The sequence below is a fragment of the Mauremys reevesii genome, linkage group 18 (genome assembly GCF_016161935.1).
Source record: "Mauremys reevesii isolate NIE-2019 linkage group 18, ASM1616193v1, whole genome shotgun sequence".
Lineage (NCBI taxonomy): Eukaryota > Metazoa > Chordata > Testudines > Geoemydidae > Mauremys > Mauremys reevesii.
In genome coordinates this window covers 2,549,700-2,563,571 of record NC_052640.1, presented here as the reverse complement: position 1 = coordinate 2,563,571, position 13,872 = coordinate 2,549,700, and the positions used below count along the sequence as shown (strand labels likewise).

The window sequence follows — 13,872 nt, the reverse complement described above, 5'->3', positions numbered from 1 at the left end:
CTGCAGTTTTCAGTGCTAGTTTGTGCAGTTCTGGCAGGGCATTCCCCTTTGCAACTGCAGATTTTCTGGCACAGAGATGGCTAAATGCATGACATAGACTCTAATTATAATAACTACAGGTTTCCTAGGTCTGATTTTAATTATTCATACTATCGCTACAAATATCAAAGTTAATACAAAGTAAATTTAAAGCACTTGTTGAAAGCACACCAGAGCGGATATCTTGCAGTAGTGCTTAACATTGTTACATACTGAACTATCTACAACTGTTTATATTTTAAGAGAGGAAAAAAACTCCCTGAGGGCTGGGATTACAGCTTGAAATGCAAAGAAGTCAACAGCACCAGTGGGAGTTTTCCACATGTTAAAATGCCCTCAAAGGCCATGCAGTGTAATGAAATTCTCTAGCGGAACAATCAATACTCATACAACATGCCCAACTGACATAACTAGGACTCATGGTCCATTTTGGTCAATTTCATGGTCATAGGATTTTTAAATTAGTAAATTTCATGATTTCAGCTATTTAAATATGAAATGTCAGGGTGTTGTAATTGTAGGGGTCCTGATCCAAAAAGGAGTTGTGGGGGAGTCACAAGGGTATTGTAGGGAGGGTTGTGGTACTGCTACCCTTACTTCTGCACTGTTGCTGGCAGTGGTGCTGCCTTCAGAGCTGGCCAGCTGGAGAGTGGCAGCTGCTGGCCGGGATCTGGGAGAATGACTTGCTAAGTTAGAACCCTCTAGACCTTTACTCAGGCTAAAGCTTCCAGGTTGTAATTCTGATTCCTGGTGTAATAATTAGTTCTCAGCCTCTGGACCTGGTTAGCAATGTCAGCCACTGCCCAGCCTTTCCCTGGCTTTCAATAAGTTCAGCAGCACACAGGTGGCAAGATTCTGATCTCAGTTAATGTGATTCTGAGATGCAGTCACTCCCACTTCACACCAGCATGGCAGAGAGGAGAATCTGACCTTTATCTTAAAACCAAGCATGTACAAGTTTACTTTAATGTTTCTAAATGTTTCTTCTATTAATAGATGTGAAACTTTGAGCACTGTTAACTATTTTAAGTGAGATCTCAAGTATTTCTTCAAAAAATCCCATCTGGAAGGTATTTTAGGCTACAGTCACAGTGTAAATAACACCTTTTATGGTTCTCATGACAGAAGATAGCCTTCCTAATTACAGTAGTGTTATCAGCGTGCTATCCAGAACAGCTTAGCACATTATAGCCTTGGTGTTTACAAACTGTTTTCATTTGCAAGGCTTAATGGTTTCTCAGTCTTTGAGTATTTATACTCCTAGTGAGGTGTAGGGACTGCTGCTGGATTCTCAAAGGGGTTGCACTATAAAGCAAATTAAAGGATATCAACAGAATTTTAACTAAATACGTTTAACAGCCAATGACCAGCTTACAGCCCCCATCCTTGAACATTCCTGGCACAGGTCTTTGGAGTTGTGCCTTTCCGTAAAAGCTAATGACTTTGCTTGATATCATCTGTGGTTAAATTTAGCTAAAGTCAATCTCTCTAAGCCCCACTTTGAGATGAGAGAGCATGATATGAAAAGCTTTTATTGGGCAATCTACCTTAGCATAATTAGATCCATTGCATATAAGATGTGCAGTTTTGTTTCGTCACTGGGAAAAAAAATTCTATAGCAATTAATCGGCACTTGCAGTTGCTAGTACCAATTACAAATAAAGCCTGTGTTTGAAAGATTAGAAACAGATACTAATCTCATCTCGCCTGAGAGTTAGACTGGAAATTTTGTCACTTCAAACTTGCTGAAAACCTCAAAGTTAATTACTTAATTAAAAATAATAATGATTGATGAATGCTGCAGGTGTACGTTAAGTTATTCAAATAGAGCCAATCCAAACATCTTTAATTAGATTACACTTCACTTAAAGGTGGATGGGAAATTTGACAAAGTTTATACACACAAAACCAATAGAGAGACGTGAAGGAACTGTAATGAATTTTCCAAGTCTTCTGACCACAGATCCATTATAGACTAAGTCAAACTAAATTATTTCACTTGGGCTAATCTCTGCTTTGCCTTATCTTGAAATGCTTTCGAGGCCAATTGAACACCATTTGAGCTGTAAGAAAGAAAGGCTTGTAAATCCCTTTTCAGAGCCTTGGCACTGGTTTAGGCTGATGAGGCAGCAAGTGGGATGGGAAGGTAAGATGTTGTTCTTAGCCATTGCCTGGGTGGTTATTCCCATGCAGGAGCCTGGAAACTCTGTGGGCTGGATTATCCTGTTTAGAGCACTCAGTGGCCTTACATCAGCCAGAGACTCCCGGTGGAGAATTGCCCCTGTGTAGGGAGAATCTGCACTGGTGTGGAGCAGACATAGTCTGGTGTAAGCGTGGCTGTGTCATGGACGCGGGTGTGTGTGGAGGACAATTTGGGGGTGCCAAAGCTGAGCCCCACTCCACCTATCCTCCCCCGGCAGAAGGGACCTATCTCCAGCGCTGTCAGCAGCCTGTCTCCGAGAGGACCCCTCCTGCTGGCTCTGAATAAAGGAGCTGGAACCTGCTCCCATTTCTCACTGCACCCGAGCCCAGCTCTGACCTAGCAGAGAACTGGGGCATGTGAGCCAGCACTTGCCGCTTCCTTTTGATCGTATCCTTGGGCTGCTGCCCGAGGGGGCCTTGCCAACGTTAACTTCCTGGAATTGCCACCAACGTCAGCGTGAGCTCCCTCTCTGGGTGTTGGCAGGCTGAATCTATGGAGAGTGGCTGCCTTTCTGGCCCCAACTCCTACCACTGCTTCCCCAGGCCCAAGAGGTTTTCCAGCCCTTCCAGCCGGTCTCTGCCTGGATCCATCAGATTTTCATCTCTGCTTTCCACAGAGGCAGAGGGGAGGATCTGTCCTCCTGATACAAACATACCTGAATCCGGGGTCTGGCAGGTCGAGCCACAGTCAGGCCTCGGCATGGCTCAAATCTAAACATGGCCCAACACCACGGGTAGTTCTCACCACAGAAAAAACATCTCGCTGTCTAGCAACAACTTTGAGCTTGACAAGATGGTAGGCCCAGCCCTCCCACCCCCACTTCCAAGGAGGGCTCTCTGTGCCAAGAGGATGCTATCTCGCATCCAGGTCTTGAAGACCACAGTGCATGGGTGTAACTCAGTCTAAGACAAGCAAAGGAAATGCAGAGTAGGCTTGTGATTTGGGTTTTCTCCTGCATGTCTGTCAAAACTGCCATCAGGTGTCAGTAAATTAATGTCTTACTAGTTCCCTGATGCCTTGACAGAGCCATGCAACTCCATTTGCAGGCTCAGCGGGATTCTGTCATTCCCTATTTATGGTTTCATCTGTTTTTAAAGGAATGTGTTTTGTATGAGTTTTGTCTTAGTAGTGTTTTCTTTCTGTGATTATTCCAGCTGTTGATAAATTGTATAGTCAATTACTCGACCACACTTTGGGCCATTATGAAATATACTCTAGAGCCCAAATAACCAGTGTTAATAAGCTTTATTAATATGGTACAGGAAAAAGATTCCACGAGTCTATGAAGAGTAATCCCATGGAGTGATGGTGCATTCACCTTTCACAGAAGGTGTGATCCCCAAAGTTACGTCCCTAAAGCCATTTTTATATACCCTATTTGTGTACCAGTAAAAGGTACTATATACGTGACCTGAAACTAGATTCAATTAATCAGTTTTTTACTTTGTTAGTTACCAGTATCATGGTGTACTGCCCATTTATCTTTTGTTCTGAACGCATGTGTACCAGGTAATGACGCACCCTTATCTTTGTTCCGGCTACAAGCATTCCAGGCACTAAGGGATGTGAAGACAGCTCCTAGGCTGGTACCAGGATAAATAGATTTGTGAGAGTAACTTCCTATCTGTTGTAATGAGGAAACAATTATGTATCCTGATACTGACAGTTTTCCTATCTTAAGACAAAGCTTACTTCAGCTAATGCAAGGTATTATGGGATACTTAGCATAAGTGAACATGATTATAATAAAGATACAGACCAGTATGGGATATCTAACTGCTATATTAATGCTTAATAGCATGTATGCTTAAATGCTTGGAATATATATTGTGGATAGTATTATCAGCATAATACCTATGTATGCTAGCCAGCGTATATTACTCAACATAGCCACTGTGTTCACTGGCAGGAATATTCATGGAAAGAACACGTGTTTAAGTGAATATTGGAGACTGTTTGTGGAAAGCAAATTCTGAATTTGCAGTCTTTGCTATTCACACCAGAAACCTGACTCTAAAAGTTATGCTCAGCCAGTGGGAGGAGCAGAAACAATACCATGTGATCCATGTATCCAGTCAAACCTGAGCAACATAGAATGTTTGCAGCGAACTGCCAACAGACAGTCAACTCCCCAAGAAGATTTTGTTGAAATAATTTCAAATGACCTTGAGGACATGTCAGGCGCTTGTCGATAGGTCATGAACCATTAAATGAGGCAAATTGTATAAATTATCTACCATGAACTATTCACTGCACTCTGGTCATGCTCTCCTTGTCCTCCAACCCGTTGCAGCCGAGGGGCTGAGCAGTTCTCATCCTTTTATTTGCAGACACCTTCACTGCTGGCCTTGCTTTGCCCTCCCATTTCCAACAAGCAGAGGAGATTCTGCTCAGCTCTTGTCTCAGCTGGATTCAGACGTGATTGCAAAAAGAAACCCAAAGCACAAAGCACCTTAATTTGGCCAAATCAGTAGCACACTGTGTTCTAACAAATTGCCACAAGTACTCCTGTTCTTTTTACAGCCTGGAAAGAGGCTTATCACACAGCTTTAAATCATGTCTTCTTCTAAGCACTGGAGGTAATGCTGCATAATGTTATCAAACTCTAGAGCAAAAGCGCCAGGTTCTGATCTCTGTGACACCAGTAAAGGCAATGCAGTTACTGTTCTGGATTTACACTGGAGTAACTGAGAACAGAACCTGACCCACCATCAATAATTAAAACCAGTAAGAACCTCCAGCCTGGGAAGTGTTTGACACTTTAAGCGTTTCAAGCACGTTAGCATGCATAATAAACCCCCATTGTCCTTGCATTCTCTCACTACCTGTTATGCACACTGCACTTGTCTTTTACTCTTTTACTTCACTGCTTGCTGCCAAATGGAAGGTAAGCTCTGGTTGGATCACTGGTTTGCTTTAAAATGTTTCTATTGAAGCTAACAGAGTGTGCTGCATGGCTTGGGTTCATTGGACCTAGCTTTGCTATTTTTTTTCTGGAGCATTCACAAAGCGGAAATAATATTTTCCCAGCACAGCGTCTCTCTTTCTCTATGCCACACTGGAAGATGTGTGGCAGATCAGTCTGGGAATCACAGTGTCCACAAAGGACAATATGAAAGGGGACGTTCAAAGGAGTATTTGAGGCAAAGGGCGATCTCAGGGGAAGAGCATTGGGATCATTTTCACAACTGAGCAGCATTGACAATTGCATTAGAAGGGCAGTGTTCCTTGCTTTGCTGATGATATATATTGCCAGAATTTTGATGTTTAATTAGATCAGCAGTAAATGGTCTTGTATGAAATCTTATTTGAAGAATGTCAAGGCTGGGAACTTTAAGCATGTGACAACAGTAGAATTGCAAAATTTTCTGTATAGATTTTGAAGACAAGGTTTCCTCACTGCGACAGAGTTTTTGCTACATATGGCTTTTGTTATACAATAACAATGGCAGCCTGAATTCTCTTCCCTATTATCTTGGAAGACTTTAATTCATATTCCAAGTCAGGTAATATTAACCTCAGCTTTTTTAAATAAATGCTTTTGAACTATTGACTGTACGGTATTGTACAGGGGTTTTTTTGACAGTGCTGTACATTAAGGCAATTTATCCACCCACGTAGTTGGTAGGAAAATCCAATTTGGGCCACTTTGCATAAATAGATGGTACATCTATCAAATAAAGTACATTTTAGCAGGAATTACAGTAATAATTGGGGTGATTTCCACACAGAATAACTGGCAGTTCTTCTTCGATCCTGAGTAACTAGCGATTAAATAATTACAGGGTAGATACACATAAGATTAGTACAAACAGGAGACAGCTCTTTAGAAAAGCTGCAAGTATGGAAAGGTTCCTGAATCCTTTTAGCATCTCAAGACATCTATAGACCAACCCACTGCTGGTTAGTGCCACCTCGCCAGTGAACACCCAGCACCTGTCCTATGCTTTACTGTGACAATTTCGTCCTCCATACACCCTCAACAAACTCCTTCTCTCCGCTTCCCCTGTTAGCTCAGCCAGCTCCCCTTTGCAATCCCAGCAGCCTTGCCTGCGTCCTGAGATTCCAGTGGCCCTCTCAACTAAACTGGTCACCCTTTAGCACCAGACAGGATGCTGCATGGGACAGTTCTGTCCTGAATGAGAGGATGGACTAGACGGGAGCTGACTGGCCATCTCCCCTTCTAACCCGCTGTGAAACGGGGAAGACAGCCAAAGGCAGAAACAGCTGAGCTAATAACAGAACAACTGTAAAGCAGCAGAGCCTTGTGAGTCTTTCCCAGGGTGTGGCTGAGCCGTGAATAGCTGTTGGCTGGTGTCAGTAGCGTCTGGGCTCCCTGTGACTACACAGTCTGATATTGACAGCTTCATGTCATGGCAGGTGATAATCTGCTTCTGTGGAAAAGAGAGAGGGAGAGAGTGTTTTCCATGGCAGGCCTGGTGAGCTGATAGAGAAATGCATGGAAAGAACAATCCCACAACTAGAATCCTTCCAGCCCAGAGCCCCATGAGTTATTTCCTTGTGTCTGATAAGCCTTGCGATACGCAATAGAGCAAATGGTCCTTTCAGCTGTGATATTCATTCCACCTGTGCTCCTTGCTGTGACTTGAGGTAAATGAATTGCAACGCAAACCACTGGGGGTCATGCAGGCAGCAGGAGTGGCTGATTAGAGCAACATTCATGCACTCTAAATAGCCCGAGGTTCTCAGAGTTGCCTCTCAGAGTTTTCGAATGGAGAGGGTAGATCAGTCTTGCTTGCAGAAGAGCAAGGTGATAAGAGTTTCCAGCTTACATCACTCTGGAGAAGTGGTTCTCAGCCAGGACTACGCGTACCCTGGGGTACTCAGAGGTCTGCCAGGGGGTACATCAACTCATCCAGATGTTTGCCTAGTTTTACCTGGTGAAGTCAGTACAAACTAAAATTTCATCCAGACAATGACTGGTTTACACTGCTCTCTATACCATACACTGAAATGTAAGTACAATATTTATATTCCAGTTGATTTACTTTATAATTATGTGGCACACTGAGAAAGTCAGCCATTTCTCAGTAACAGCGTGCTGTGACACTTCTGTATTTGTATGTCTGGTTTTGTAAGCAAGTCGTTTTGAAGTGCGGTGGAACTTGGGGGTACACAAGACAAATCAGACTCCTGGAAAGGTTGAGAGCCACTGCTCTGGAGGGCTCTGCCCTGTAAAGCGCTGTGCTGAATTACACTCAAGCCAAACTGTCCTTCAGATTGAGAATAGCTCTTCCTACTTGAAGGCGCTGCAGCAGTGCTTCTCAACCTGTTTATCACTGTGGGCCGCATCCAATACGACCTGTATGGCCCTGAGGATGTCACATGGGCCGCAGCTCTGTGCTGACTGGGCCTCAAGCGGCCTGCGGGCTGCAGGTTGAGAACCACTGTGCAACAGGGACGTCCTGCGGGAGCACTGACGTCTCACACTAGGTACGTGTGTTCGGGCGAGTGGATGGAACTGATCCTCCCGTCTGAGACACTGGCCCCAAATCAGCCAGGAAACCTGGAGAAAGTGTCAGAGACATCGCCCACACCTGGGGGACATGTACTGGGGCGGAGTAAAGAGCTACCGGGGAGAGTGAGGGAGCCGACAGCTCGACGAGAATGAGTGAAGGAGGTGCCTACACCAGGGCTGCCACCCAGAAAGGTAGAACAACAGCACCAGGCTCTGGCCTCCTTCAAACTGATGCTCGGTCTGGCAGGCTTAATTTTTAAAGTGAATTCACTGCAGATGGAAGGAGCTGGCCTGGCAGCCTGGGAAAGCAGAGAGGTGATCTATGCCATGGGCCGTGGCAGGGCACGCATTTCACCCTGCTCGCTGGTGAGCCCTGGAAGCAGTGAGACTGTCATCCATGTCCAGTCAGACCTCGGCCTGTCTTCTGGGGGCCACTGTGCATCACCCCAATTCTAGCCACACTGCACAGCCTCGCTTGCATCCTTTCTTTCGGCTTCGCACCCAATTTCTCACACACTGCAGAGCTTTTATGGGCTGAAAGTGCAGTTTAAATACGCATGAATGGTGAGATACGTAAGAAGGAGACACCCCCCCCCCCCACGCGCTAGCTAAGCTTGCGGTGCTCCCTTACTGCTGGAGCACAGCTAAGGTCACCGGGAAGGGATTGCATGTTTTGCTGGGGACAGCGTTAAGGTCACTGGGGAAAAACTGGGTGTCATGCTGAGAGCATGGATGGGGTGTTTCAGAAGTAACTGGGTGCCCTGCATAATTACCTAAGTTGTGCTGAGGAGAGGGGTGTTGTTGGGGTTTGTTGTCTCTTTGGTAAAATGCTCCATGTCCTGCATTGAGCTCCTGTGGTGGTATTTGTTCTGTCTCACCCTCCTCTCTGGCTGGGGTGTTACAGGGGCAGGCTTTCTCTCCACCCGTTTCTCTTAGATGCCATGCTGACAGGTGCTGTTCACCCCCAGAGCGCTTCCTCTGTGGAGAATGCAACAAGAATGAGTCATGCGGAGATGTGTCTGGAGGTGCAGAAAGGCCACAAGCAAAACACAGAATCAAGAATGATGCTGGAGAAAGGAGGACGGGGTGGCTGTTTTGACACCTCTCGGCTGGTGAGATCCAGCTTTGGGGCCAGCAGATCTGGCCCCAGGAGGATCACCCCTGCTGGCATAGAGGGTTCTATTCCATCTCCTCTGCCTGCTAGGAGGGTGTGGGGATTTCCTAGTCGGCTGCCTGTGAGCTCCTCCTGGCTGCTGCTGCTCATCTCCTTGGGTCTTTCTTCCTTTGTTTCATGAGCACGAAGGATTTGTCAGAGCAATAGAAGTGGGTGCTTGGAGCATTTCTATTGTTTCCTCTCAATAGGAAAGTCAGAGCCTCTCTCCAGTCCGTTCTCAATGAGTATGTAAAATTCACGGGGGCTGGTGTATTAAAAGGAAAATGCTTCTTGCATTTACATCAAATTTGAAACAACATGTGTCAAGGTGTCTTTTGAATTGCTATCTAGAATAATGGTGTTCTGATGTTGGGAACTTTATTGTCAGTTTATGCAAAGAAGATAATTTTGGCATTTGAAATTTAATTATGTTGATATGATTATTCCTTTCCTCAAGAAAATTGCGTGGTACAGATATGCCATGTTTGAATGTAAGTAGAAGGGCAAAATAGGTACAATTGTTGCAGGCACCAATTATGTTGATAGTAGCTGAAATCCCAGGCATATGCTGATAGGAAAGCCCAATATATGCTATGAACAGTAGTTTTTGGATAGCATCATCCATTTGAGGCTCAAGGAAAGATTGTCCTGCTTGAATCATCTGGAACTTCTGTCCTATAGAATGTACTTAACTCCATTCCCGTGGACTGGAGAGAGAAATTATGCCATAAATGTTGAGCTTTGACCTGCTAAACTAGGGACTACTCTCAAATCCACTCTGCAGACCTTTCATCCATCCAGATCACTTCCATGCTCTGTGCATGGAACTCCCCAGCAGATTCACCATGTGCAGTATACAGCATTTGGCTGTGTCTGCTTCTACCATAGCTTGTCTGTACAAGCAAAGCTCTTGATTCTGGGCGATTGAAGGTAATGGGAGATTTGCTATTGACGTCAGTGAAGGATCAGGCCCTCGATGTATGTACAACATGGGATAAACTAACAACTTATTAACTTGTCGGATGGAAAGCCATGAGTGTTACAATCTCTGAAACCTTCCCCAATCTATCATGTCTTTTTTTTCATGGTTTATTTACAAATTCAACTGTCCCCGTGTAAGGATGTGTGAATCAGTTGGGATAAAATAAGACCAAACCTAGACCACTGCTCAGTCCATAAACTGCAGACATTGTTTTCGCTTATTTGATTCTGCTCAAGCTAAGCTAATAATTTACTTGACAAATTTCTCCTTTTTTTCCATTTACAAATTGCCTACAGACTGGTCATGAAATCTTCAAATTCCTTTGTTAATTCTTCAGAAAGTACTGAATATTCTCAGTTCATGCTGAGTGACAGGTTCCATAAATCATGTAGTATCGTTCTGTTCCCCAACTGTTCCGGCTGCATATTTATATAAGTGAATGTACAATTCAGAATTAACTTTCAGTGAAAGTTGGAGCATTCAGACTTAAAATTTACTTTTCACGTGGATTTGCACAAGTGACTTACTTGAAGGTTAATGAAGAGCGAACACAAATTTGCCTGAAATTTTTTGGCAATATTGGAACAGTTCCAGTGCCTCTAATAATAACAATAACTCGACAGCTCTCAACTGTAAACCCATCTGTTTTAGGGACAATGGTATTGTTAAGCCCTGCTGCCAGCATTCATTAGAAATCTCTGTTTTCCAGCCTACCATTAAATAACCACTCTGTCCAGAAGCTGCAAAAAGAATCCCAAGCTCATTGATATCATTAGCATAGTGGCAATGTAATGTATTAAGTCACCTGCTCAATACCATCCAATGTTAACCCCCACTCTCCACAAAATGATTGGTAACTTTGCACATCTCTGGTGCCTTCGGCCACTGGCTCTCAGAGCTCTTTACTAACATGAATTCCTCCTCGCACAGCTCCTGCTTGGAAGGTGAATTGTATTGGCCTCTCTGGGTTTCCCCAACAGTAAAAGTGACCTTCCTAAAGTCACCCCCAGAGCAAGGTGCTGAACCCTCCCCTTCCACTGAAGTCTCTGGGAGTGGAGTTCGTTCAGCACCTTGTAGGATGGGCCCAGAGTCTTTTAGAACCCAGCTCTCCAGCCCTGCAATGGAAACACTTGAGCATACGGGCCTAAGATGTCAGAGAAAGGACCGATTTCAGCCCCACGTAGAGAGCCAGCACAAGACCTAGGCACCACTTAAGTTCTACCTCACCCACCAGGCAAGATTGTGTCCTGGTCCTACGCAGCCTTGCAGGGGACCCAAGGGGGGCATAGAACCGATGACTCAGTATGAAGCTCACTAATGGGGTGGGAGAGAGAAGAGGTTGTGCAGCTGATACCCCGTAGGGGAATGAATGGGGTAAGGAGGGGTAGAGCCATGGATCTGCCCTCTTGTGTGCCAACCAGCAGAGCCAGCCAGCTGCGAGGAGGGAGGTAAGCGCTACTCCAGAAAGGGGTGTCACAACTTACTTCCCTGTACTAGAGACCGAGCTGAGCAGGGGGGAGACTGTGACTCGGGGTGAGTTTTGTCCCACTACTTCTGCAAGGGGCTGCCCCATCCTCCAGGCCGACCCAAGGTTCAATCTACCTCTGTGGCTCTGAGTGGGACTTACGCAGTCGCCTTGTGCTGGCCTTGGTATACGGGTGAATTTCACTCGATGGTCTCACTTCCTTTCTGGGGGCTCCGTTGGCACTGCTTTTAATGGGAACGGGCAGGCCAGAGCCCTTAGAAGCAGCACTGAAAATTGCAGCCTTAACATTTGGTAGACAGTCATAACAACAAGTGAACACAATGTAAAACAAGCTGATGTTCACAGAGCTGCCCAAGGAGAGAGAGCGTCCTCACAAAGCAAGCTGCTGAGATTACGTTATTTGGTAATATTTCACCTCTGTAGAAGACTCCGAGGTCTTTTATTTTCACCAAATTGAGTAAGAAAGTGGCTGAATTCCCAGATACAGAGAAGCGATTCCATCCCATTGTGTTGAGGGGGGAGTGCAGTCCTCCATCGGTATGTCAGGAAAATAATAATAGAATGCAGCAAAACCAGAACGCAGCCAGTGAACTACATTTCATTGAGTCACATCTTCCCGGAGCGGAGGAATTATTTTAATTGGGGCTGTTATCGGTATATCTGAAGGTTTGCTTTTTTATCAATAGGGTTTTTTACTGCTGGTTTTAAATGTACAAGTAGCTGATTACGGACGTGGTCGCTAAAGCTCTGCATTTTCTCCCCATGGGATTTAACACTTCCCTGCCTATGTTCCCAGGCTAGAGTATTTTGCTTTTTTTCATTTGGGTGCATCTCCCACCTCAGTTGTAGTGTCTGCTACTGTGTGCCCTATAACGCCACAGGACCAGAGCAGAACGCCATGTCCCGGGGCACTTTTCATACCCAGCTGACCTGCATCGGCACGAGGATGAACAAAATGACCTGCTATGTCCTTTCCCACTCTAACTCCCAGGCTGGGGAGTTCCATGAAGGGAACCAGTCAGATGTCCACTCACATTTCCCCCCTAATAGGCAGAAAATAAAGGCCTGGAAATGCTAGATTTGAAAAAGATCTGGGTGGCGTTATAGTCCCTACAAGTATCAGAGCATTCCCCAAAGCGACTGTGATTGTGTGCAGTCCCAACTCAGACATTTCTTTGCATGTTTTATGAACTGAAATGCTATTCCCCTAAGGGCCGCTCACCCTGTGATACCAGGGCTTTCATTATTTACTCTGACAGGCGGCTGGCTCCTGCACTAAGGCCTGTCGCTGCCTGCACTACAAATCATCTCTCACCTTGTCACCACAGAGACGGCAATTTTACAGCTGGCACCTTCAATCAAGTTAAATTTGCAGCTTGCGTGCTCTGTCTCTGTCATGTGATGGTTCAGGAAAGCGGGCTGAAGAACGCCTTTCTAGATGTGAGCTGGAAAGACGCAAAAGCAAATTAAAACTGCAAAGTTAAGACTGCGAGTGGTAAAAGAGTGAAATCTCCATGTGATTAGCGCCAGCTCACGCAGCCATTATTGCAATTATGATGGGAAAATCTCAGCCACAGCCTGTTGCTGATGTTGACGGTGACAATAGAATCCAGGATTGTGACGCTTCCCCCCCCTCCCATTGGTTTAAATTGAGCTTCTGATTTTCTTACAAGCTGGCAACGTTTCAGAAAAGAGCTTTGTCTTACAGCAGTTTGTACCATGTTACGTAAGTGGATAAGCAACCCAGAAATACACAAAAAATGTCCCTTTGGCCCCTGCACTCTCAGCAGGTCTGTTCCCAGATTAGTCTTATGAATGAGCTGCTTCCTTACTCACATCTCGCCTGGATAAAGCACAATTTAACTGAATCTTAAAACCTGAGCGTTAAGAGAGTTGTGGTGGAACCAAACCCAATGGGTCAAAGACTCAAAAGATGGGAAAGGCATCCTAGAGCATGGACTCTATCCTCTGGCCAGATCAGTGTAACACCGCCACACAGAGAGCACAGGCACAACTGCTGGCTGCACCCAGGAGGGAGAGAGGATCCTGCATTTGTTTCGTTTCATTTTATTTTGAGGGATAGAAATATGGTAGGTTAATGCAATTCTAAAGGCTGTTTCAGCAAAACCAGAAAAGAACATGAGGCCAAAACCCAAGGTCAAAAGCCACCAGAGGATGTAGCTCTGTTAGTATTCAAAATGAGAGGAAATGTTCAGGAGTTTGGGGGTCTCCTTACAGGATTTGGGGGTGCACTGTAACCTCTGCCATAACACCGCTGCTCTTGAAGGGAAGAGGAGCTAGACTAATGGTTAAAATCACTAGACTCCGCAGACCTGGGTACAGTCCCCGGGTCTTCTACTGACTTCCTGGGTGACCTTGGGGAAGTCACCTCACCTCCCCATGCCTCAGTTTCCCATTTGCACATCAGATACTAGTGTTTCCTTTCTTCCACCCTTTGTCTGGCTTATCTTGTCTATTCAGATGGTAAGCTCTTCGAGGCAGTGACCGGTCTCTTATCATGTGTTCGCAC

At 45.2% G+C, this 13,872-nt stretch overlaps 1 protein-coding gene across 4 annotated transcripts in view; it reads left to right on the top strand.

Annotated features, from left to right (window-relative positions):
• Positions 1-13,872, top strand: part of MYO18B (myosin XVIIIB) — a 186,517-nt gene that overhangs the window by 137,131 nt on the left and 35,514 nt on the right. The window lies entirely within an intron of this gene.